The sequence below is a fragment of the Aptenodytes patagonicus genome, chromosome 3 (genome assembly GCF_965638725.1).
Source record: "Aptenodytes patagonicus chromosome 3, bAptPat1.pri.cur, whole genome shotgun sequence".
In the NCBI taxonomy this organism is placed as follows: Eukaryota; Metazoa; Chordata; class Aves; order Sphenisciformes; family Spheniscidae; genus Aptenodytes; species Aptenodytes patagonicus.
Genome location: NC_134951.1, coordinates 64,627,141 through 64,650,344, shown reverse-complemented (window position 1 = coordinate 64,650,344; position 23,204 = coordinate 64,627,141). Strand labels below are relative to the sequence as shown.

The window sequence follows — 23,204 nt, the reverse complement described above, 5'->3', positions numbered from 1 at the left end:
AAGCACCAAGATTAAAGAAAAGAGATTCATCAGTGTTTAACAGGACTTGATTTCTCGATCTTACGCATTATGAAATACCCAGAATATTTATGGTATATTGCCTGTTGACTTCATTTTCAGTAGTAAGCTACTCTAAATGAGACCCCAGCATCTGAAGATTGGCATAGTGAAAACGCATCCCTCAATTCCTTCACAAAATCAGATTCAAGCGACGTGGCACATGGCATCACAGAAATTTTGGATAAAGAATACTTAATATCTTACAATTTCTTTAGAATTCTGTAAATTCTAAAGCAGCCTCAGTCATGATCCTGCTCTTCCCTCCCTCCCATTCTAATTTTCCTAGAAATTTCACAGGATTACATAGAAAATAGCTTGTTTTACTGCACAGCTCTGCTCCAAAGTAGAAAAATCTATTCCGTGCACTAAAAAAGGCATGGCTTGGTGTGCATATGAGGGTGAGGTGGGAAGTCTGTAGTTAACTTCAGGTTGTAATGCATAAAAGTGATGAACTGAAGTTGTACAGGCAACATATACTGTGTGCTGGATTTTGCAAATTCAGTATGAGTACATGTAATATAAGTAATTTCCTTAATGAGAAAAGAAAAAGATCAAAGCTAAAAGAGGCCTTGCTTTCTTAACCAGACAGTTGTTTTGTTAGTTTTTGGGGTTTTATACCTGTTAGTACTACATTTCTCTCCCAGCTTTTTCTTTCCTCCTTGTACATATATGCACAAATTGCAGGCCAGAGCATCACCTCTTGGTCCAAGATTTGACACACCTTTCATATGCTGGAAGAAAAATGATAGAGAATGAAAAGGCTAATACATGGTTTAAAGGAGAGCCCAAAGGGCTAGGGTAAGAGAATTGCCCTTAGGTGGGGAAGGTGCCAAGGGCAGACTACCCACAGCACTCCTGGGGCCTGCAGCCTGTACAGCGCAGCAGCTGGCCTTACACTCCATCAGGTTTTTCATATGCAGGCCTTTCAGCAGGCAGCATCCACAAAGGCATCTGAAAAGTCTTTAACAACGCGGAGGACAACCCCCAATCAAGACTGTAGATCATTAGAAAATTCAGGTTGTAAGGAGGTCTCCAGTCCAACCTCCTGCTCACAGCAGGGCCAGCTGTGCGGTCAGACCAGGTTGCTCAGGGCTGTGTCCACTCGGGTGTGGAAAACCCCCGAGGAACCCACTCCATTGCCCGACTGTCTTCAGCACGAAAAAGCTTTTCCTTACACCCAGCCTGAACCTCTCATTTCAACTCACGCCCGTTGTCCCTCAGCCTCCCACCGTGCAGCACGGTGAAGAGCCTGGCTGCGTCTTCTCGACCACCTCCCCACGGGTGCTGGGGGGCTGCTGTTAGCCCCCCGTTGCGATCTCTTCCCCAGGCTGAGCCAGCCCCGCCCCTCAGCCGCCCCACAAGGGAGGGGTGCTCCAGCCCGGCCACCTCGGGGACCCCGCTGAGCTCCCTCCAGTGTGTCCATCTCTTTCCCATGCAGGGAGCCCAGCTGGAGGCAGCATCAACGTGGGGTCTGAGGAGTGCTGGGCTGAGCGCGGTAACCGCCTCCCTCCAGCTACCGCTGCGCTCCACACCCGCACAGCCCGCGGTGTCGCTGGCCTCCTTCGCAGCCCGGCAAGAGCTCATTCCGCGTAACATCAGCGGATTACGAGTCTGCGTGGAGACGCCGCTGCGGCAGGCGCTGCGGGGACAGCGGCATCTCGCCGCCCGCACAGCCGGCGCCGAGCCCGGCGAGCCGGGGAGGGGCGAGGAGCCGCCTGCGGCACGCCCCGCCGCTCGCCCGGGGCCCCGGCTCGCCAGCGGCGCTCCCGGGCAGCCATCCCTCCGACGCCGGCGTCCACGCTGCAGCAGCGCTCCCGAAGCCCAGCCCGCCACTTGGCTACAGCTGCCGGCCAGGCCGGAGCCTCCACACCCCTGACGGGCACTGGCCGTTGGGGGCGGGCCAGGAAGGGGGGCGGGAAGAAGCTCCCGCTCTGCCGATTGACGGTTGCCCCAGCCAATGGCGGTGGGGCGGGGCTCGGCGGCGAGGGCGGGGGCGGAGCGGGCAGCCGGCGGGCCGGCGCCGGGGAGGCCCGGCTGAGGAGGAGATGGGGGTGGGGCGCGGGGGCGGGCGGGGCGCGGATTGGCCGGGGGGCGGGGCCGGCGGGGGTTTCTCCCGGGCTGGGCTGACGGCTGCGGTTGGGGAACTTCAATTTCGTATGTGAGCGCGAGCAGCGGCGGCCGTTTGGGCGGCAGGTACCGGCGGGGAGCGGGAGGGGGGAGTGAGTCCCTGCGGGAGCGTGGCCCGGAGCGAGGCCTCCCGCCGGCGATGGGGAGGAGGGCGCCGGGCAGCCGTGCGCCGAGGGGCCGCTTCGCCCCCCGACCCGACGGCGTTTTCCCCCGCTCTGCTCCGTCCGCCGCGGGTGGGGCTGGGCCGGCCGCTCGTCCTGCGGGCAGAGCTGCCCCCTCCCTCCCTCCCTCCCGGCCCCGAGCGGCTGCTGGGCGGGCGGGAGGGAGGTCGGGGGCTGTCAGAGCCGGGGCCGGCCGTGGGAGGAGCGGGGACGGCAGGGGGCGGCAGCGGTCCCGAGGAAGCGTGTCCGGAGCGCTGGCCGCCGCGGGGGAGATCCCCTCCCCGCCGGCGTCGGACCGGCCGCAGCCCCTCCGCGCGGTGGGGCCTTTTCCCTTCCCGGGCGGGCAGGGGTCTCCGAGGGGGCTGACTCCTCCCCCCTTTCCGGAGGGGTTTGGGTGCTGGTCCCAGCGAGGCGAGCCGTGCGGAGCCCCTCTTCGCCCCTCGGTTTCAAATCTCCCTCGCGGGGCTGCCGCCGCGGGCACTGCCCGCGGGCTCCGGCCGTCCGCCGCCGCGCCCCGCGAGCCCGCCCCGCCGGGGGGTTCGGCCGATGCGGCCGTCCCCGCATCTGCTGCGCTTTTGGGTCTTCCACTTCCTGGTCTGAGGCTGCGAGGCAAGGAGGAGAGGGGTATTTTTCCCCGAGAATCTGTCCTGATTTCTGTCGGTTACTCTCCCGCACCCGTCGTATGACTACTGCGCGAGGAGAGGAGACTTTTTTTTTTTTCTTCCTAGAGCACCACTCCTCATTCTGATAACTTCATCTGTTTGCATCTTGGGCGGTTTGTTTCAGCTGTAAGTGAGCAACTGCGGAAGAGTGAGCTAAACAGGACCCTGCACTGAAGCTGTTTATCAATAATTAGCTAGGGGATGAAGTTGAGGAAGGGTGTACATTCCTAATTTCCTTTCTCTTCAGGATTAGAATAAAAATCAGTGTAGAATCCTACTGTGTGTTCTTTATCTGCTATTTAAAAAAAAAAAAGTCTACCTTTCAAGATGTGATGACCTGGCTTCTGCGTGAACATTATGCACCGAGGTCTTTAAAAAAATTGAGATGTTATTTATAAATTTAAGTCCAAAGTTATTTTCTTATTATCGTCCTTTTGTAAGGCTTTGATTACAGTACTGTGAAGTCTGAATACTCTCAAAAGAGCTACTAACACTGTGGTAACACTTTTAGTGCGGCATTTTTCCACAGGTGAAGATCCCACCGAGTTGAAGTTAATCCCTTTTCATGTTAATAGTATTGTGCGTGCATGTGTATGGCTAGAATGGACTTAAAGGAGGTTACTGTATGAATGATTGCTGATTGACATAAAGGGAGTTGGTTTGAGGATTTGTCATCTTAATGATTATGACTTCCAGAAACAGCTTCTGAAATAAATCACTGCCAGGGAACAAGTAATAGCCAACTGGGGAGTAAACTTAGGTTAAGGTCCTTTGATACCAGTAACAACTAGCAAACAGTTCAATTAGGATGTTTTTTCTTCTTGTAAAGCTGTCTAAGACCCGTTTTTAATTAAAACCATGTAATTTATAGCTTTGACATACAGTGCTTTGCCTAGCTTTACTGCCTCATTTTCCTGTCTGCTAGCATGGGTGCTTCCAGAGTGTTAGTGAAATGCAACAAGCATGTAGTTCTGGAAAACTTAGACTTCAGCAAATTCTCATAAACTTGCGTATTTCCAGGCCTGGAGAGTGTGAAATGGCAAAGTACTATTTAACAGGAACTATCTAAACAATAAAGCTGCATCCTTTGTCATGATATTTTTAAGTTTCAAACAGCAGGTAAATTCAGTCCCTAAGCGACAGAGCCAACTGGTTATAGAACAGACCCGGTTCAGAACCTGTTTTGTGGCATCCTGGGTTATGCAGGAGCGGCCCTGAAAGGGTATTCAGCCGAAATGTTCTGCTTCAGCTGCTACTCTCTTCCTTTCCAATAAGTTTCCATTTCTGCTTGCTATGCTGTTTTCTATCTGGTGTTAACCTCTATGGTGGGAAGTTGAGCTGCTTTCTCTTGCTTAAATTGCAGCGTTCTGCTGAGTTTGATTCCCTTTGGGCTTAGAACATGACCTTCCCTTCCGCGTTTCCAGAGGTTATGGATCTCAAAGTTTATATCAACAGTTTGTACCCATGGCAGATGAGCTTGCATTGTAACGATGTCATTTATAATGGTTTAGACAAGACTTTCAAAAATGTACATATTCTGTGTGCACAGAATTCTGTGTTGAAAGTGGAGAAGAGGGAGAGTTCAAACTTCTTAACAGCCAGGGCCACGTGGAACAGACTTCCAGGCTTCATTCCTTTGGAAATATACCTTTTGTTCCACTTCTAATTTGATAAGTCTCCAGCAACTGCAGTCAATTCATACTGTTTCTGATTTTATTACCGCTTCTTGATATAACTTAAAAAGTAGGAGCAAACAAAGGCAGCTCTCTGAAGCCGGTCTGACTTGTTGATGTCTGTTAATAGGGTTTCAGTGACAACACTGAATAGCTCTCATTTAGAGAGGGTAACCTGAAGAATAATTGTGTTACTTATTGTATTCAATATGATCTGAATCATTTAGTGAGTGTGGATTTAGGCAAAATAAGCACTTCTCATGTGGCCAACTCCCAAGTCATGCATTTAAGGGTGAAGAACGTGGGTCATAGGAAGAAAATGAGAAAGTGTTCTGAGAAGTACAGACATTTAAAGGAAGTATTGTGGGTTCTGATTAATAATAATTTGAACATAAGTTCTTTTTAAGTTATTGTTCAAAAAAATCAAACTAGGTATATAAACAACATATAAAATATATGACAAGGTAATAAAATCTTTCTGTAGTTGGTGCTTATGGCATTCCTTTTTGAATTCTGTGTTCACTTTTGGCATTAAACTTTAGAAAGTTGGTAGTAATAACCTGAAAGAATTTAAAAAGTTACAAGAACTGGGAAGCATGTTTCAGTACAAAAGATTGATCTATTTAAGGAGTAAAAAGGGAGGGAACAAAATAAAATGGTGATAGATGTACCTGTAATGTGGACAAGAGCAGATAATAGAGGCTATGAAAGGATTCAGTAGTGGGAAAAGGATCTAAATGGCTTACATTTTTAATAGTTATGTCTGTAGTATGCCGCATTACTCTAATTATTGAAAGAGGACAAGTTTTCTACATTTTAGTTTACCGTGTATAAGTTTCAGTAGGGTAAAAATGATTTTACCAAAGGTTGTAGTGTATAGTGTATCTACCATTAGATATTTTTTTAAAGCAAGATTGAATGCTTTCCTGAGAAAGATGTACTAATTCAAATGGCGGTTTCATTCTGGAACTGATCTTAAGTTGGGGGGAGCAAGAACAGGGAAGGTGATCTTTCTTCATCATTGCAGGCAAAATTAACCCAAGACAAGCAGTGTTGGAAGACTGTTCATCGTATACTCACACGATGGCTGGACACAAGAAAGAGGATGGGAGCAAGAAAAGGGGATGTGGGAGTGTGTGATTGTGTTGTAGCCTGGGTTATACAAGGAGTCAAACTGCATCGTAAGGGGTTATTTCTGGCCTTTTAAATTGAAAGAAAAGACTCCTCTTGACTTTAAGAGTGTTTGATTTATAATAAACTGCCACACTTCTATTTTTTAAAAAGAGATAAAATCAAAGTGCAAGTTAAATGATTGTGTATTTTTCCCTTCCTATTTGGAAGGGTGTTCACATTTGAAAAATATATTTCTCATTTAAGCACAGTTCAATTTCACTTCTCTGGTTTTCTAATTCACTCGGTTGCCGATAGTTTTTTGTGTAATTTGACTCCAAATTTATCTCTCTCTTATAGGTAAAGAAGATATTGTGCTGTTACCCAGTTGTCATAGTTGATTGCATTCTACTAATCTTCAAGACTTCTATTGGAGTTAGAGGTAACTTGTGATTTTTTTTTTTTTTTTTTTTTTTTTTAGTATCAGAAATTTCGCTGTAGGAGTTTACTAAATAGGTGAAGTTCTGTGTTCTGTTTCAACTTCTCAAATATTTTTGCTATTGATGTGATAAATTTACATGGTTTAAGTTGTCAGTTTTGTAATATTATACAGGAAAGAACATATTAATGATACAGTAAATATTTTGACTTTTAGCAAGTCTTAAATTCTTAATTAAAATGTTGTGATATAAACTCTTCTGTGAAGGTAATTTTACTAGTGACTTATTTCCTCCATCGACTTCACCTTGTCTTTGAGTACCCTGTAAAGATTTACAGACTAAGTGAAGACTAAGTGAAGGCCATATCAACAGAATATTGATTCATTACTATTGGGTAATCCAAAAATAGCTGTTCTGTTTGGCTAGTGAAATGAGAAAAGTATGTTCTGTGTATGGTGTGAGATTATAGACTTGTATGTAATGCAAGTGGGACAGCTCAGCAAGAATACGTGCTTGTTTATTTTAACAGACTTGGGGGGGGGGGGGGGGGGGGGGAAGTTTGTTTCCGTTGCAGTAGTGTCTGATGTTTTAGTGGCACTCTGCAAACCCTGCGTTACAGCAGCTCTGTAAGTGCTGCTGCTACCTGATCAGCAAGCTGTATAGGCATTGCTGACAATAATGCCGAATAGCATTCTCTAATTTCAGTTTACAGTTCATGGCTTGGTTTCTCCGTTTTATATTCTTTATGTAGTTCCTTACACCTGACATACTACCTTGAAAGCAGAAACAATCAGAAGAATCTATGGACTTGATATGTAAAACTTCAAACCCCAACAAAACAAAACTCAAATCCTGTTTCCCTTCTGATTTCCCTTCAAATAGTTCTGTTCACCCTCTTCCCTTCTACACTCTTGTACCCTGTTTTTTTTCCTAGTTCTGGAGAAAAGCTGGGGCTGGATTCTTTCTCATTCTTACGAGAGTAGAGGACTCAATTATAGGTAATATTTATGAGGTCTCATAAAGGAGAATTTCAGATGCCTACCATTTGCTCTGCACATCACAACTTCCTTTGATGGTGGCATGATGTTTTGTGACTGGACTCCAGTATGAGATGCTTTGAAGGCCTGACTTCTGTTAAGATGGCCTCTTGTATAAATACTGATTGGCTGGCTCTGAGTATTCTCAGAAGCAGGTAGTAGTGTTTTGCTGGTTTTGGTTTTTTTTTGGTTGGGTTTTTTTTTCTAGTGGAGATAAGGTACTACTGCCATTTGTCTATGTAGTGCTTTTATTAATAGTAGCTTGGCTCTTCAGAGACTTTGTTGTGAAGGAGCATTGCAGGAGGATCCTCTCTTTAAAACCGCAGGCTACTTTGTCAGTGTGTAGGGGGTTAACTGAGTGTTTTACTTGAAATTATACCTACCATGGTGCTCATATTCGTCTGTGTCTTGGTTTCTCCTCCCTGGATTTTTTCTGAAGGGTGTGATGTGGCCTGTCTTTTAACTTACCTTGCTGTTACTAAGTGATGCAGCCTGTGTGGTCTGTAGGGTCATTGTTAGAAGACTTTGGCATTGAATAGTAAAATAGGGTTAGCTGAGGACAGTTTAAAGGGAACCATGTATTGCCTTGGTGCTCTAGGTTTGAATCTTCCCTTTTGCTTCTAACATTGTCTATGCGGTTTTCTGTTTGCAAAGCACTAGTTCTGGAGAAATGTTCTGTAGGAAAAGATGTTCAGTTACCAGAAAATAAAAATAGACTCTAAAAAAGAAGTGTGGACTCTCTGAAAGATCGGTTTCATCTTAAATTGCTTGCACTGATGACAAAGCAGAGTTTAACCAAATATTTATTGTTGAAATGACTCTGTAATTAGTAGTGTTGTACAGCTAAATGTAACACCAGATTTTACTGTAAATTACTGCTATCCCATTACTGTGGCTTGAGAAGTATAGACTATAACTGTGGTATTCTTTTTAGTGGCCTGGATAAGAATTTGACTACAACATTTTAAGAACATAGTTTTTGTATTTTTAATAACATTCTTCAGTACGTATTTAAAATGCATGATGTGATCTCTTGCCACAATGGAAAATTAAAACAGCTTTTTCTAATTTGAACTACTCAGTTATCCTGTGTATGGGATTTAAAATATATATTCTTATTGCAACCTTTTGAGTTGGTAATAGGCAGACTTTTAAATTCTGATTGACTCAGCATGTATCCTACTTCTTCTGAAAATCAAGCCAAAATTAAAATCTGACGATAAAAATGTGCACTTGGGTTTCATATTTGTTGAAACATTTTTATTGCTTCCAGTTACTCACAAAAGCAAGGATTCATTAATAAAATATTTTAGAATATATTGAGTATGTCCTGCAAACTCCTTTGAGTTTGAACATTTCAATTTTGGATCTGAAAGTTCTTGTTCAATTTCCAAATACAGTGTTTTGTACTTTGTAGACACTATTTGTAAATGAACTATTTGCTATTTCCTCAGTTGAAAGAAGGTCTTTAATCCCCTGTTTGGCTTCCTCCTTTTGAAGTTGTACTTAAATAATACTGTAACTGCTGTTGTTCCATCATCAATTAATTGAAGAAATGTGGCAAAACAGTAAGCCTGTATATCATTGATCTCTTCGAGGACTGGATCCTTTTTCTTGTATGGCTTTTTGGATACATTAGATACTGCATTATTGGACCATGAATCTGAAGGAAATCCAATGTCTGGAAGAAAAGAGGGAGGGGGAACCCACAACCAAAACCCAAATAATGTTATAGCATAAACTTCATACTTAAGTCCATGTTTGGTGTTAAGGCTGCTTTGTCCCCTCTGTAGTCAACGCTTTTGTATCGCAGTAATCTTTGACAAGGGGTTAGCTACGTAATGGTCAGAGGCGGCTACCCAGATCAAGCCTGGGATTGCTATGCTACATATCAATGCTACTACTCCTTCTTTACAAACCCCAATTACAAGTGATTTTAGTATTAAACCTGTTTTGGACCTCTAATTATCTTGTGGTAATTAACTTAAGCTGTTGGATATTTGGGCTCACTTTCACAGTGTGCTTTCTCTGCTCTTTGTGTGCTTGAGGATGTGTCTTATAGAAAGCAATTAATGTTTAATGAGATCTGTGCACTTACAGATTGATTTATTTTTCCTTCCCCCCTGCCTTGAGTATGATGTTTGCTTACAACATGAGACCATTGTAGCTTTTTCTGAATACACTGAAATATTTTCCTTCAGAAGGGTAAGACACATTTCTGAAGACTGAAATCCATATTCTCAGTCTTCATCTCTTAATTCCATTCAGTAGAAATGGTGAAACATATAGCATATTAAACCATTACTTTTTTTTTTGTCACAGTTAAATTCATCCCCACTGTCATTTCAGAAGGTAAGGATGCTATTTAAGTTCCATGGGATAACTGCGGAATAGAATAATGACTTACAGTAGAGACTGAATACCAGAGGTATTCTGGAAAAAAGTTTACACTATTACCAGCACATTGTTCTTGTACTGTAGCAGAAATGAAACTATATATAAGTGAATTTGGGAATACTTCAATCCTGTGTTGGAGGTGAGAAAATGCTTGGAGAAATGGTGCCTTCTCCATAAAAATGCTCTGTAAAATGACTTAACGTTGCCAGAGAGATCTATGTTTAAAAACCTCATTCAAACACAAAATGAAATCTTACTACAGAACACAGTAGTGAACAACAGTGTTCTGACTTGGGGAGAGTGCCAGCGTGATATGTATGGTTTCTTAAAACTTAAATTTGTTATATTCAAATAATAAACTGGATATTCCTGCTTTTTGAAGACCTGAAAGGGCTGAGGACAGAAACTTCTTTACCACTGCCTCCCCATATGCACCCATGCACACTTGTTTTAGCAAATTTAGTAAAAGATACATAACCCTACATTTTACTTTCATCCTTAGACCATTACAAGCTCAATAATCTTGACAGAATATTTGCTGTCTTAACTAGAGACAAGGTATTAAATGTGAGACAGATCCTTCTGGAGGAAAAGTTTATGCAATTTTAGCTCTGATATGAAAGGATGATGCTAGAAGCTGCATTACTTCTTGTCTCCTTATGTATTATGGACTTCTGTTTCTCGTATTTCAGAAAGCATAATGAAGCTTTATAAAAATACACATACATTAGCTGAAGTATATTTTACTGTGCTAACTTACTCTAAAGTCTAAGTGATTTAACTCTTTATCTTGAGGAATCATGAGACTTGAAGTACTGGGCTAAGAATGAAAAATGTTTTATTTACTGCCTGCAAATGGATTTTTAAAAGCCTATGTGAAAAACGCAAAACATGCTCCTGATATGTTGGGAACAGATTTGCTTCAGCCATTTCTGCATTTATAAAACTGCAGCTTCTTTGCATTTTTCAGACCTTTTTTCAGTTTTCCCTGATTTTTAGTATTTTTTTTTCCCATTCTCTTAACTTCCATTCCAAGGCAACACCTACTATGAAGATGGTTGGTTTACCATAAAATTACCCAGCTCTTGGTGCTGTTTTAGAGTATTTCATATGCCTTAATAAAGGGCAAGATGTACACCATACGTAGCAGCGTTAAAACTTTGGAATGGGACCAGATGAAAACAGTTTTTATTGTCTGAACTGTTTAGTCACTGTCATGAACCCTAATTTTCTGACTTGAAACATCTTGTATCCATAAACTGTTGAATGATGTGGGAAGAATAATTTGCCTTGTGAAGTTGGTTTTGATTTTTTGGTTTTTTTTCTTTAAAAAAAAAGCAAAAAGCTAGTATGCTGCCATTTAGATGTCAAGCTTATTGAAGTTAAAATCAACCTGCTTCTTTTTTACTGCTGAATGATCTTTGCTTGCTTGCAAAGGATACTCACTAAAAATCTGTGGATCCTTTCTGTTCAAAAGCTCACAAGGGTGCTCGTTTTACTCGTCTGAAAAACAAGTCAGTTTTTTTTTGATTTTTTGGTTAAATGTTTTAAGACTCCATTTAAGTAGTTACATTAAAGAAACTTTTCTGCTAATGTTATTTTTCAAATTCTAAGCGGGTTTTTATGTTGTATTGTTCCCAAGGTTAACAACAGTATATGATGCTGGCTAGAAGGATCAGTATATAAGCAGTTAAATTAATTGCACAAGACATAACAAATGATTTTATATTCTGTGAATGTTTTCAGACCTTTGGTTATGTCAAGAAGGTAAAAGCATAGGCATTTCTTTTGGAAAAATGCGTTTTTCCTCTGGCTGATTCTTTTTGCTTTTTTGGTGGTGACCTTTTTTTTTTTTCCCCCGACTGAAGCTTTGTTTCAGATAACTCGGGCAGTACATCCATAGGTGTGCCTTGGTAAACTGGTCATGTAGTTATGGTAGAAACTCAAATTAAAGGAAAATAAAGTTCATGTTCTCAGAGATCCTATTCAATGTAAACTTATTCTTTGCTTAAAAACAAACAAACCAAACAAAATAAAAAATAGCTTCATCCAGGGCTATGGATAGGTTAGCACAGTAGAGTTAAGTGATGGTTATATGTTCCCGCTATAGGTTTCTAGGAGATACTGTTCTCAAGGAATGCTTTTAAATTTTGATGTGTCAGGAAGTTGTTGGTGATTCAGAAAAATTGCAGAGGAAAAAATTGTCGTTTAGGTGTAGGGCAAACAACTTTCCTGTAGTTCAGAGTGAACAGGAACCTGACAAAAATAAGTTAAGGTATTGCAAATCTTTCGTATTGTCTATTTCGTGGGTCATCATTAGGAGAGATGGTTAACTAATACTTTTATTTAAGAACTTAAAGGTAGGCTTGTTGACATGAAAATGGTGTTGATAAAAACTTCTTATAGAAGACACGGGAAACTTTATAAAGTGGTGTGGTGTTTTGTTTTTTTTTTTTTTACTTCATATGTTCATGCTGGAGGTGAATTCTTTCCTCTGACCATACCCCTCTGATATTGGGCTGTGCTTTTGGTCAACTACCACTTCAGAGGTGAAATTGCTGTATTTTCAGCAGTGACAAAAATCAAAGCAGAAATGAAGTACTTGGATTTTGTGTGTTAGAATTTGTACTACATAGTATATGAAGAAGTTATCCTAGTTCTTGTCATGGGGAAAGTGCTTTAAGTTTTAAGCATCAGGAGCTAGTACAAGACAGTGTTATAAAATATGCTGATGTCACCATGGGATTTTTTTGGTTACTTCTAACCTTAGTAAAGACATATGTCTTTTTTATTAGGAATTCATTCTATTTTCCTTGAGTGCTATTTTCTTTTGGTCTACCTTCTGTTTGTTATTGGATGCTGTTCTCTATTAAATTTGAATCAATTTTTAATTAAATTTTGCAGTTTCCCTCTTTGAGGTAACATTTTAGTGGAAAAGGTTGGGGTTTTTAATTTTAGTAAATTTAGATGATTTTTAATATGTAATTAGTTGAGCTGAAAGTTAGTGCAGCAGACCCTTAGAGCTTCTTTTAGAAGAATATCCTGCTTTATCCTTTTGAATACACTGTGTTAGGTAGTACTTATGTGTTGCCCATGGTTTCTGCAGCCTGTCAAATCTTGCTTGTTCTTTCCTCACCCTCATTTTTTTTAATATAAAATGGAATAAAGACAATCCCTCTTTTTTGGGGAAACAAAGTTTTCTTTTTTTTTTTCCATGGCTATGGAGTTTTTCATTTCTTTTAGAGAAGAGCAGCTTCTGCTGACTAGCTTCAGGTTCTGCCTCCCACCAACGTGTTGGAGCCAGTTACTTACCTCCAAGTCTATTGCTGCTATATGTGTGTAGGGGGAGTCTGTGGGACAGTGCTGTGTTGTGATGGCATTGGTTTGCTGTCCGATGACACTTCAATTCTTGAAAGTATCTCATCCTGATTTGTGGAAGAGGGTTCCTGTGTATTTATGCAAAGCGGTGGTGTTTTATGACAAATATAACTCGGATTAGTTTAACTTTGTTACACAGATGCAAAAATGTCTGATTTTCTGCAGTTAAGTCTTTTTTCCCCAGATGCATTCAGGTATAGTATTATTCTCTGATAATTTACGAACATAACTGGTACTTGAATAACTGTGTGGAAGTTCTCTTACTGAAGTTTCTTGGTGTTGCAGGGGCTTGAGTAACTTTCTCACATGACAGAACAATGTTAGTTTGATTTTTATACAGAAACAAAGTTGGAAAGTTTTGCAGTGTGTACTTCTTTTATAAAATGAAAGAGAAACAAAATCATAATAGCAACTTTGACATCTGTCAGAACAAAGCTTCATGAGTATTAAATATTCTTGTTGAACAGCAAGATTCTGCTATAATGGGAATTCCATTTGTACCATTTTTCTAGCTGTTTGTTTGCTATTGTTAGGGTATTAGCAGTTATCTTTTTTTATAGAAGACAAACCATGTTTTGCCATTAGATTTTTGCAAGCTTAAAATTATAATTATGTCTACTTTTCAGTAACATAAAGTAAAATTACAGAAATTTGTTTTCTTTAAACATATTTTTGCAGAGCATTATTAGCCTGAAATGGCTTGTAAACTATGAATTCATGGAGGGAAAATGTACCACTGCGTAGGAGTGAATTGGAGCTGGAGATATTTGAGACGTTTCTGACTATGATTCATTATTTCTTTGTCTGGTTTGGTGAGCTGAGAGCAGACTGTGACTTGTACCTTTGATCATATGTATCTTGTATGTGCAAACATTTGAACAGCAAATTTGGCCACTAACTAGATTGTAATTTTTTTTTTTCCTTCAGTGCTAAATTTGAGCTTATTAAAGTAGGGATATCAGTGGGCAACTCTGTGTCCATGGATCATTCAAGGACAGTACTTTTGAACTATTGCTCCTGTCATGGGGCCTTTAAAACAAAAATGTACTTACAGAGATGCCTTTAAAGTAGGAGGCTGAGTATCTGTAGTCTGTATGGAGGTTACATTAAGCAGCTGAAGCTGGGCTTCCATTTTCAGCAGTAGATGTACTGTTGTAAGTTTGATTTCTTTTCCCTCACCTCCATTTCAGTTTATCCTCTAAAGGCGTGGTTCCCTGTATTTTCTCTCCCCTTCATCCTTTCAGCTCCAAGGAAGCCCTTTGTAACCTCTCCTCCCCACTTCATTTTCTTCTGTTCTCTTGTCTTTTTCGGTCTCCCCTTGAATTAACTCTAAAGTAAACACTACTGTTGTTTACAAAGTCCTGTACTACTGAAGAATTGAAGATGGATTTTGCTCTGCTAATCATTGCTAAAGAAACATTTGTAATGAGTTGAGAGTGGTCTGATGGTGATACGCTGCAAAGGTATGCAAAACTTTGTCTCTGCTGTGAGCAGTAAAATGTTACCCGATCCACAGCTGGGACTTTTAAGTGCTACACTACTTTAATATGGAAGGCTTCTTGTTGCTTTATGTGAAGGTGATCACATTCAGAGCTTTAGCTGAAATTGAAGCAGCCACCTTGGAATTCTTTGTTTAAAAATAGGTGACGTAACTATTGCTGCAAATGAGATAATCTAATATAGACCTTACATCAACATGATTACATATAAAGACCCTTCTCCTGCAAAATCAAACTAAGCTGAATATGCTCCCATGCAGTGCTTCTAACCCTTTGTTTTGAAAACAGTTGTTGCTCCTTTCACCCTGCTAGACTAAGGGAGATGCCTTGTTATCTTTTGAGGCATATCTTCCTTTGCATGAAAAACCTTTCAATTTACTGACCTGTCTCTATGCTTGAAAAGCACTGCCATAGGCTACACCTGCTTTTCAAGAGTATGCAGTCATTCACATGACAAAACTGTCTTTGCCGATACCCTGAAGGGCTGGTAATTCTGCAAAGAGGCTAAAATATTTGGCAAGATTTTTGCCAGCAATTCAGTGCTTTTCAGCCAAGAAGAGCACATGTACTATATCCAGTTTTCCGGTTTGATCTGCTGATTTGGTTGTAGCTAATTTTCTGAATCATTTGTGTGCTTTGTTGTTTTGCTGCTATTCTTGAAAGCACACTTGCAAGTTTTGGTGTAGAAGTTTTGAGGAACTGAGCAGAAAGATCAACTTCAAATTCTTAGCTTGCTGCTGCACAGGGAGAAGTGATAGCAAGAGAAAAGTCACTAATGCATGTGGAGAGCATAGGTACAAGCTCCTGGGCTTTCACTTCCTCTAGCTTTCCATTTCTGATTCCTGTGCTAAAGAGGGCATAACTTCTGGGGTGATAAGTAAAAGAAAAGGAGGAATCTAAAGTTGCATGATTTTTTTTTCTTCTGTTTTGTTGGGGTTTTTTGTTAAAAAGTCACCTATGTTGGTTGTTCTGCAGTCTTTTGTACCCTGTTAGGATAAGCTGTACTTATTCCACCTCATGGGTAAATGCTACTAGTCTTTTTCTTCTTACAGCTAGTGGGCTTTGTGGCTGTTTGTCTAGCATTGTGGTGCAAATGGTGAAATTCAAAGGTTTGACTAGCAGCTAGTTCTTGAATAGCGTAAAGTAGAAAAAGTGAGAAGAGACTTGCAGTCTGATGTAATGCAATGACTCTGCATTATTGTGGTTTTGTGCTCACAAGACATTTGAGTCAGCATAGCAATGTATGATCAGTAAGATGCTGCTTTGTTTCCTGTGGATGGTTTTATTTCCTCTTATGTAGGGAATTTTGACTTAAATATCGAACTCGGTCTATAAAGCTAAAATATTCCTAAAACATCTTCACTGACTGCTGTTGCTATTGACGTAAAGAATATATAAGTGATATGAGAGTATTAATTAGCAGAACTGATCTTTTCTGATTATGATAGGCTGTTATTGCCTACAGTAATATGATATTTTTAAACTGTGTGACTTCTCAGTTAAAAACGTTCTTGCATCAAAACAGTTAGTTATAGTGACTTTCTAAAATCATTACCGGCAGTTCTCACAAGAGAAGGTGTTGAAATATAGCAGTTGATAGACAGGCAGAAAATACCTTTTTGGGAGGGATTTATTGTAGTGAAACTTACAATGCTTTTACCCCAAAAATGCAAAGATGGATGCATTAAGAGATTTCTGAATGTTTTCTAATGATTTTATTTTTGGTGGTCTTATGACTATTGTATCTGTGTTGTTCTGTAGCTCACATAAGCATTAGGAGGCTAGAGTGTTATTAAATATGAGGTATCTCCTGACCTTTCAGAAAAGGCTGATATGCCATTACGAGAGTTCTAAATCAGATCTGCTGAGTTCTTGTAATAAGATGCCAAAGACTCTTCACTTTTTTCTCTTCCCCATAGAGTCTCAAGAGTATTGTAACTTGATTTATACTTTTGTTTTCTCTTCTTCCAAGTCAAGAAACTTAATTAAGCAGCTTAAGCTCTATACAGGCTGCAAATGGAACTTCTCTGATATATTTTATGATGGATACCTCTAACATAGCCTACTGAACTTGGTATGTTCTTCAAAAGAAAAATATATGGAAGGTTGGTATAGTCAGTTCCCTGGGTGAGACCAAAGTGCTTTATATATTGTCTATATGTGAAGATGTATCTGTGTCTAAACTATCACTGCAGCTTTCAAACTGTCCATTAGTGCTCGGATTGGAAGTAGATGGACTACCCAGCTGTGAGTAAAGGTAACCTTTTGATTCAGGACATGACACTTCTGTTTCCATACATAGTAGTTGTGCTCTCTGCTTCCAGTCTAAGAGGTCACCATGCCCAACAATGTATACTGCAACAAATTCTGTGCCCTTGTGACAGGGGTACAGAAATGATGCCGTGGGTTATTTGCAGTCTGAGGAATTGCTGCTGCCAAAATTCTGGGATGACTGTCTAAAGTTTTGTTTTCTCAGACTTGTCAGCTGCAACAGTTGAGGTACACTGATAATCAGTGTGAACTAACTCAGTTTGAATACTTGCAAAACCATCATGAAGATTTGACCAAAATTATCAAACTAGCAATTCAAGAGACAGATTTTTTTTTTTTAATCTACATCATCCTCTCTGCATTATCAGTTCAAATACCTGCAGCAGGCAGAGCTTTGCAGCTCTCTGTGCTTTTATGATCAGCTAACTGTCCACATGTTTCTGAGTGCAGATTGTTTGGGTTAAAGGCACAAATTAGTTTGCATTCTGAGTGTAATGGTGGTGGATGGGGAGGGGAGGGAAGAAACCTAGAATGCAGAATTTGTGATGAGAATCCTGCAAGCTGAATAAACTGGATTTAGAGATCCCATCTATCTAATATCAGCTGAAATTGGTTTATATTGCTGGATTTGCTTCTGCTAATGTCTTTCAAAAACTTTCTAATGAATGAGTAGTAGTGTGGTAAAAGCAGGACATGAGCAGTAGAATTTTTAGGTAATAATCAGTTTTTCATGTACCTGAAATACTGCTCCACTCATGTTCTTTCTCCTTTTTCCTCCCTTTGTGCTCTGATGCTCCACTATACAATATTCAGTAATAGTTGGAAGTAGTAATATGGGAATACTGAAATACTAGCCTCTCTTAGCTAGTGGTGACAAATATGTTGTTGACCTTCTTGTAATCCTCCTCAGAATTCATTTCAAGTTTACCTGAAAGCATCAGGACTTTAAATATTTAAAAGTAAGTTCTAATGGAAGAATTCATGAAGCATGGTTTTCTATGACTTTATCTTGCTCTCCTTTATAACAAAATGTCAGCTTTCTTCCTGTCACTAATAAATGTTTCTGTGCTGTCTCTACCTCTTTCCTTTGTTTGCTTCCATTATCTCCTAAATATACTTGATGCAGAACCATCCAAATATCACCAGGTAAGTATGCATTTTGTCTGGCTGGTAAGTGCTGGCTGGAAAGCTAGTAAGCCAAATAGAATAGGTTACTTATGGGTTCATACTAGACACTCTTCACTACTTTGGATTTCTTTCCTGACAAACTGGTTTTGTGAGTCTTGTAGAAATTAAGTATTATTGAGACCTCTGGACCACTGCTAAATTTGGTTAAAATTGACCATTGAACTTAAACATTACTAGAGAAGGATAACAAACAGATGAACAGGCAGTATGATTGCACAGGTCTTATTTCTGTAGGAATCCAGGCCAACAGTTGTAATGTTTCAAACAGTGTTCTTGTTGGAGTTCAAAATAGTCTTTGTCTTCCTGTTCCTAACACCTCTGATGATGGTTGGTATCTCTTGGTCTCAGTTTGATTAGATTACTAGCTGGTTTGAGGTAGGGATTCCAGGTTTTTTTTTTTGTGAAGTACTTGGCATCTGTCATAGAACATAAAGGCATTCCTGTCTTTACAACTTATATTTTTCCTGCTTCCCTTGGAGAACGTGATTAATCATTTTATTTGTGCCGGGAGTTACAGAATTGTTGAGGTTGGAAGAGACCTCTGGAGATCGCCCAGTCCAACCCCTTCTCCTACTCAATGCAGATCACAGAACCTTGTCCAGTCAGGTTTGAATACTTCTGAGGATGGAGGCTTCTCAAATTCTTTGGGTAACCTGTTCCAGTGTTTGATGACCCTCAGAGTAAAAAAGATTTTTTTTTTTTTTCCCCCCACTTATGTTTAAGTAGAATTTTCTGTATTTTGATTTGTCCCCATTGCCTCATATCATTGCACTAGGTACCACTGTGTAGAGCCTGGCTCTGTTTTCTTTACTCTCCCCCATCAGGTATTTATACACTGTGATAAGATCCCCTGCCCCCAGGCCTTCTCTTTCCCAGACTAAACAATTCCAGCTTTCTCAGCCTCTTCTCATATGGCAGATGCTGCAAGCCTTTAACCATCTTTGCCGGACTTGCTCCAGTATGTCCTCAGCTCTCTTCTACTAGGGAGCCTAAAACTGAATGAACCTGCAAACCATAATGTGCAGCAGGGACATGGTGCCAGGCAACAGTCTACTGTGAATCCATAGGCATCTATTAGATATGGGAGAGCGTCCTACTAGTTTGTCTTGTAATGCTCAGTCATGTATGGTCTGTGTACATTTTGCCAATGATTACCTTGGGACTTCTTATAAGAACATAGAGTTCGTATTTGGTTCTGAAGACCAGCTTCCAGGCTTGTATAAGGTATTTCACATGGTAGTAGTAGGGTAGGAGAGGATTAGTTGAAAGAGCATCAATGCAGAGAATGGGGTTTACTTTTAAGTGTGTATATACGTACATATATACATAAAAAGTTTGCCTAACTGGTGATTGATAAATGAATGGATAAAAATAAAAAGTTACATGATTTAGCTTCTAAAGCAAAGGCAAGAGATTTCTTCTGGTTTGTTTCATTTTGATCATCATTTATTTGCACAGATATGTCTTGAGGAGATGTCAAATGGGGCTTAAACTGTATGCGAGGCACAGTAGTTAGACTTACGGCAGTTATGGAAATCTTATGACTGGGAGACAGAAGATAATGTTTCCAATTTCAGTTGAGAATTCTGATTTACTTTAGCAGGCTTTTCCCCCTCTGAAATCTTCTACCCTTTTGCCTGCTTTTTGCTTCAAGAATGGTTAATGGTAAAGAATTCAAATTCAAGAATGGTTCTGGTAAAACTGAATATTTGTAGACTGCCTTTTGCTGTCAGGCAAATCTTGCTGCTGTACAAACTCACTCTGTGTGTTGTTGACTTTTGTTCCAAAAACCATGTCAACTGTTTTGCTATATCCTCTGTAAGCTTTTAAGTTCACTCAGCTGAATATATCTTATTTAGCAACTGAAATCTCTGACAGCTTGTCATGAGTAAAAGGTCTTATTTCCTCCTTTTTTTCAAATAGGAAAAGAAGTTAACTAGCAGAAGGATGTTGCAAGTTAGAGAAAATAGTCATGATCGTTGCCTTAGTAACACTTAAGTCATTTGCCAGGAATCTCTCAGTACATGGACAACTCTTCTCTGTTAGACCTAAATGGCAAGTGATTCTTCTTCTTTGGAAGCCTTATGAAAGTAAGAATTCTCTTAAATGCGTTAAGATTATTTTTGACGCAGGGTTGTAACAGTTATTAATACCTCCTTCACATTCGTTCTTCGACAAGATCTTTTGAATTTATTGTTAGCTACCTTTAGTTTTTCCTTAATAAGGACTCCTGAAATCCTAGCCTTGGTTTGTCTAGTATTTCACTAGTATCACTCATATGGCATTATACTAAATTAATAACTAGAACATTGCCATGCTATAGTAATGAAGCAAACTGAGTGCCTCAACACTGTAATGCTGTCTGTTACTTGATTCCCTGAGCCATGTATTTTGCTTTTCTACTTACTATCTTTCTGTTGCCTTTTTAAGCATCAGAAGCTATCCATCAACCTATAGGTATCCTGTTATAAAATTAAAACCTGTGGCAATGGAAAGTTTGTAGCAAACTTCCCTTTTGATTTTAACCGAGGGCATGCCATGACTCAAGTGCAAAACCCATAGTCCTTCACAGGTATTCCTTTGCTGTTTCAGACCAGGAGAGAACCTACTAGTAGACCGCACAGTAGAGTGGGCCTGGCAACAACTGGGACCATATTCACCAAATAAGTCTAACTGTCCAACATGTTTTGAAGTGTTTCATGAGTAACGGGAGACAGAGGCTCTGTGTTAGATTCCAAAACTTGTCCTGGTGGTTGTCATCAGAGTTGTTAAGAAAATACGGAATATGCTTGATCAAACGAAGCGGAGTATTCCAGGCAGAGAATTAACTGAGCTTTTTAAATGTGGAAGCTGTGCCATTTCTTTTTCTCTGACCTTAAGCACGTGGGAAAGAAGATAGTTTCTAAGCAAAGGGAAAAGGAAATTATCTCATATTTATTAAATCCTTTTCCTATCAGGAAGTATGCATCAGGATTATATGCTTGGCAAGCAAGAGTACATATTTTGGCACATACTTCTCTCTTTGTAACTTTAACAGCCTGCCAACATTGCAGGCAACACCAGCAGCAGTCTGTGTCCCAGACAGTTTTGATTATAAATTCCAGTGCCTGCAGCGGGGGAGGAAGCTCCATGGGGATGGGTACTATTTGGTCTCCTTGGCTCCTTTTCCTTCCCTAGTATACTGGCGAAAGAGAGGGTGAGGAATAGCTAGAGAAGGCAAGAAGATGGTCATGCTGGTAGTAACCCTCTCTGCATCCTAGTTAAATATCCTGTGAATATTGCCTAAATTTGAGGATGTTCCAGGCTTGTTGTTGTGGAACCAATGGTCTGCAATCTAATTCTATCTGAAAGATCTTCTATAAACCATTGTTTGAGTGCACTAGCCTCCAGAATTACAAATGGCATTGCCTACACAGTCGCTCCAGAAATTTTGTACGCAGTCTTTTCTTGCTTATTAAATGCAAAGTTGATCGTTATTTCCAATTTTTAAGTATATAGCTAAATCTTTTGTAAAGTTGTTCTTAGGGCCAAACCGTGTTGTGAACTTCAGTCCTCAGTCAGTGATCAGATCTGCATTGATAACTGTGCCATTGGACGCGACAGTGGCTTCCCCGTTCGCACAAGAACAGGGGCAAAAATAGTTGAGCATAGTTATGTTTTCTGTTAAGACTTTGTGTGACAGTGATGACCATGCTATTAAAATACTTCATTTAAAATATCTGAGCTAAAACTGCTGAAGTGTGAAGAGGGACAAATGATGAGAGTAGATGCACTTGTATGGGAAAGATTGTGAGGAAAAGACTGGATGTCCAGTATCTTCTTTTTTTTGTTTTCAAGAAGAGTTTAGCACCTTTTCTTATGCATGGTGGGGGTTTTTTTGTTGGTTTGGTTTTTTTTTTTTAGAAACTCCAAATTGTTACTATAAATGTGTTTAAGGTAGCTAAAGTGTTACATTAACACAGTTTGAGTATTTTATGTAAACTTGTTGTTCTTCTAAATCATTTTATAGAATACAGTTCTGAAATTTTATGGGAACATTCCATCTACAAATTCATTCCACAGAATGATGATAAAATGTATATGAAGAGTACCATGTCTTTTCGTATGTCTTTCCAACTTATGTCTTCAAGCAAACTTTATTGTATTTAAAACTTTAAAATGTGTAAAGCTTGCATCTTAAAATCTAGTACATTCCCTTTAATGTTAAAGTTAATTCTTTGGGGGACTGGAGACAAATATATAAGGAATATTTTGAATAACTTGTTTGACTGTAAACTGCTTTTATGGAGCAGTTAAATACATATTCTGGTTTTGGTTAAAATGTGATATTTTTGTTTTGTGTTTTTTAAGAAAGATTTTTAAAGCTAGTCAGTTTTCTCAAATACTAAGGAGGTATATAAGTTTCCATTTTATGTTAAGATGCTATTCAAAACCTCTCTCTTTAATTTCATGTAAGCTATGTATTGTGGTATATTTTTGTGGCATGTAAATTCCCTATCTACATATTTAGTCATGTGAAGTGTCTGACAGTAAAAAATTGTTGGTGCTCTTAGCTCAGTTTTATCACATATCTGTTAGTCTGCGGTTTGATCTCAAATATAGATTTTTTTTTTTAAGTCTGCAACAAGGAAAGCTGAAGCTACAAAGAGTAAAAATTTGGTTACTGTGCATATAGAAGCTACTCTCCATAATTCAAAGGAATTGGATAAACACAACAATGTATTTGTTTTTCTTCAAGGGAGCGCTGAAGTGCTGCCAATAAAAGGACTGTTGAAATAACTGTAGAGTCTTCCATAGTTTCAGTTATATCTACCACATGCAAAGTGTTTCGTATCTTATTAGAATCAAGGTATTGAACACGACGTAGTCATGAAGATAAAGGAGGGTTGTTTTTTTTATCTGGTGTGAAGTCTGAAAATTGAATTTATAACATCACTAATGGGTCTATGCTGCTTCCTGAAGATATTTGTAAGACTAGATTTCTCTGTACAGAGATCCAGAAAGTGGATTCCCAAAGCCAGTACCACAGCTTGTAAAGCTTGATCTTTACCTCTAGATATCTCTTGAGTCAAGGATCCTGAATCTCATTTCTGAGGACTTGGTATTTCACAAGAGATTGTAGCCATAGACAAGACAAAAAATACATTACTGCTTGCCTTAACCGTATCGTATAGTTCATTCATTAAGTTGGTATTAATTAG

At 39.9% G+C, this 23,204-nt stretch overlaps 1 protein-coding gene across 18 annotated transcripts in view; it reads left to right on the top strand.

Moving 5' to 3' along the window:
- The first annotated feature begins 2,188 nt into the window (after positions 1-2,188).
- EPB41L2 (erythrocyte membrane protein band 4.1 like 2) overlaps positions 2,189-23,204 on the top strand; it is a 135,037-nt gene continuing 114,021 nt past the window's right edge. For 17 of the 18 annotated variants that reach the window (XM_076333612.1, XM_076333608.1, XM_076333607.1 and 14 more), the window contains exons 1-2: positions 2,189-2,253; positions 6,154-6,235. The gene's annotated coding sequence lies outside the window, so the exon portion shown is untranslated. Of the gene's footprint in view, positions 2,254-2,923; positions 3,137-6,153; positions 6,236-23,204 lie in introns of those variants that run through there. The other variant, XM_076333595.1, reaches the window with a different exon arrangement.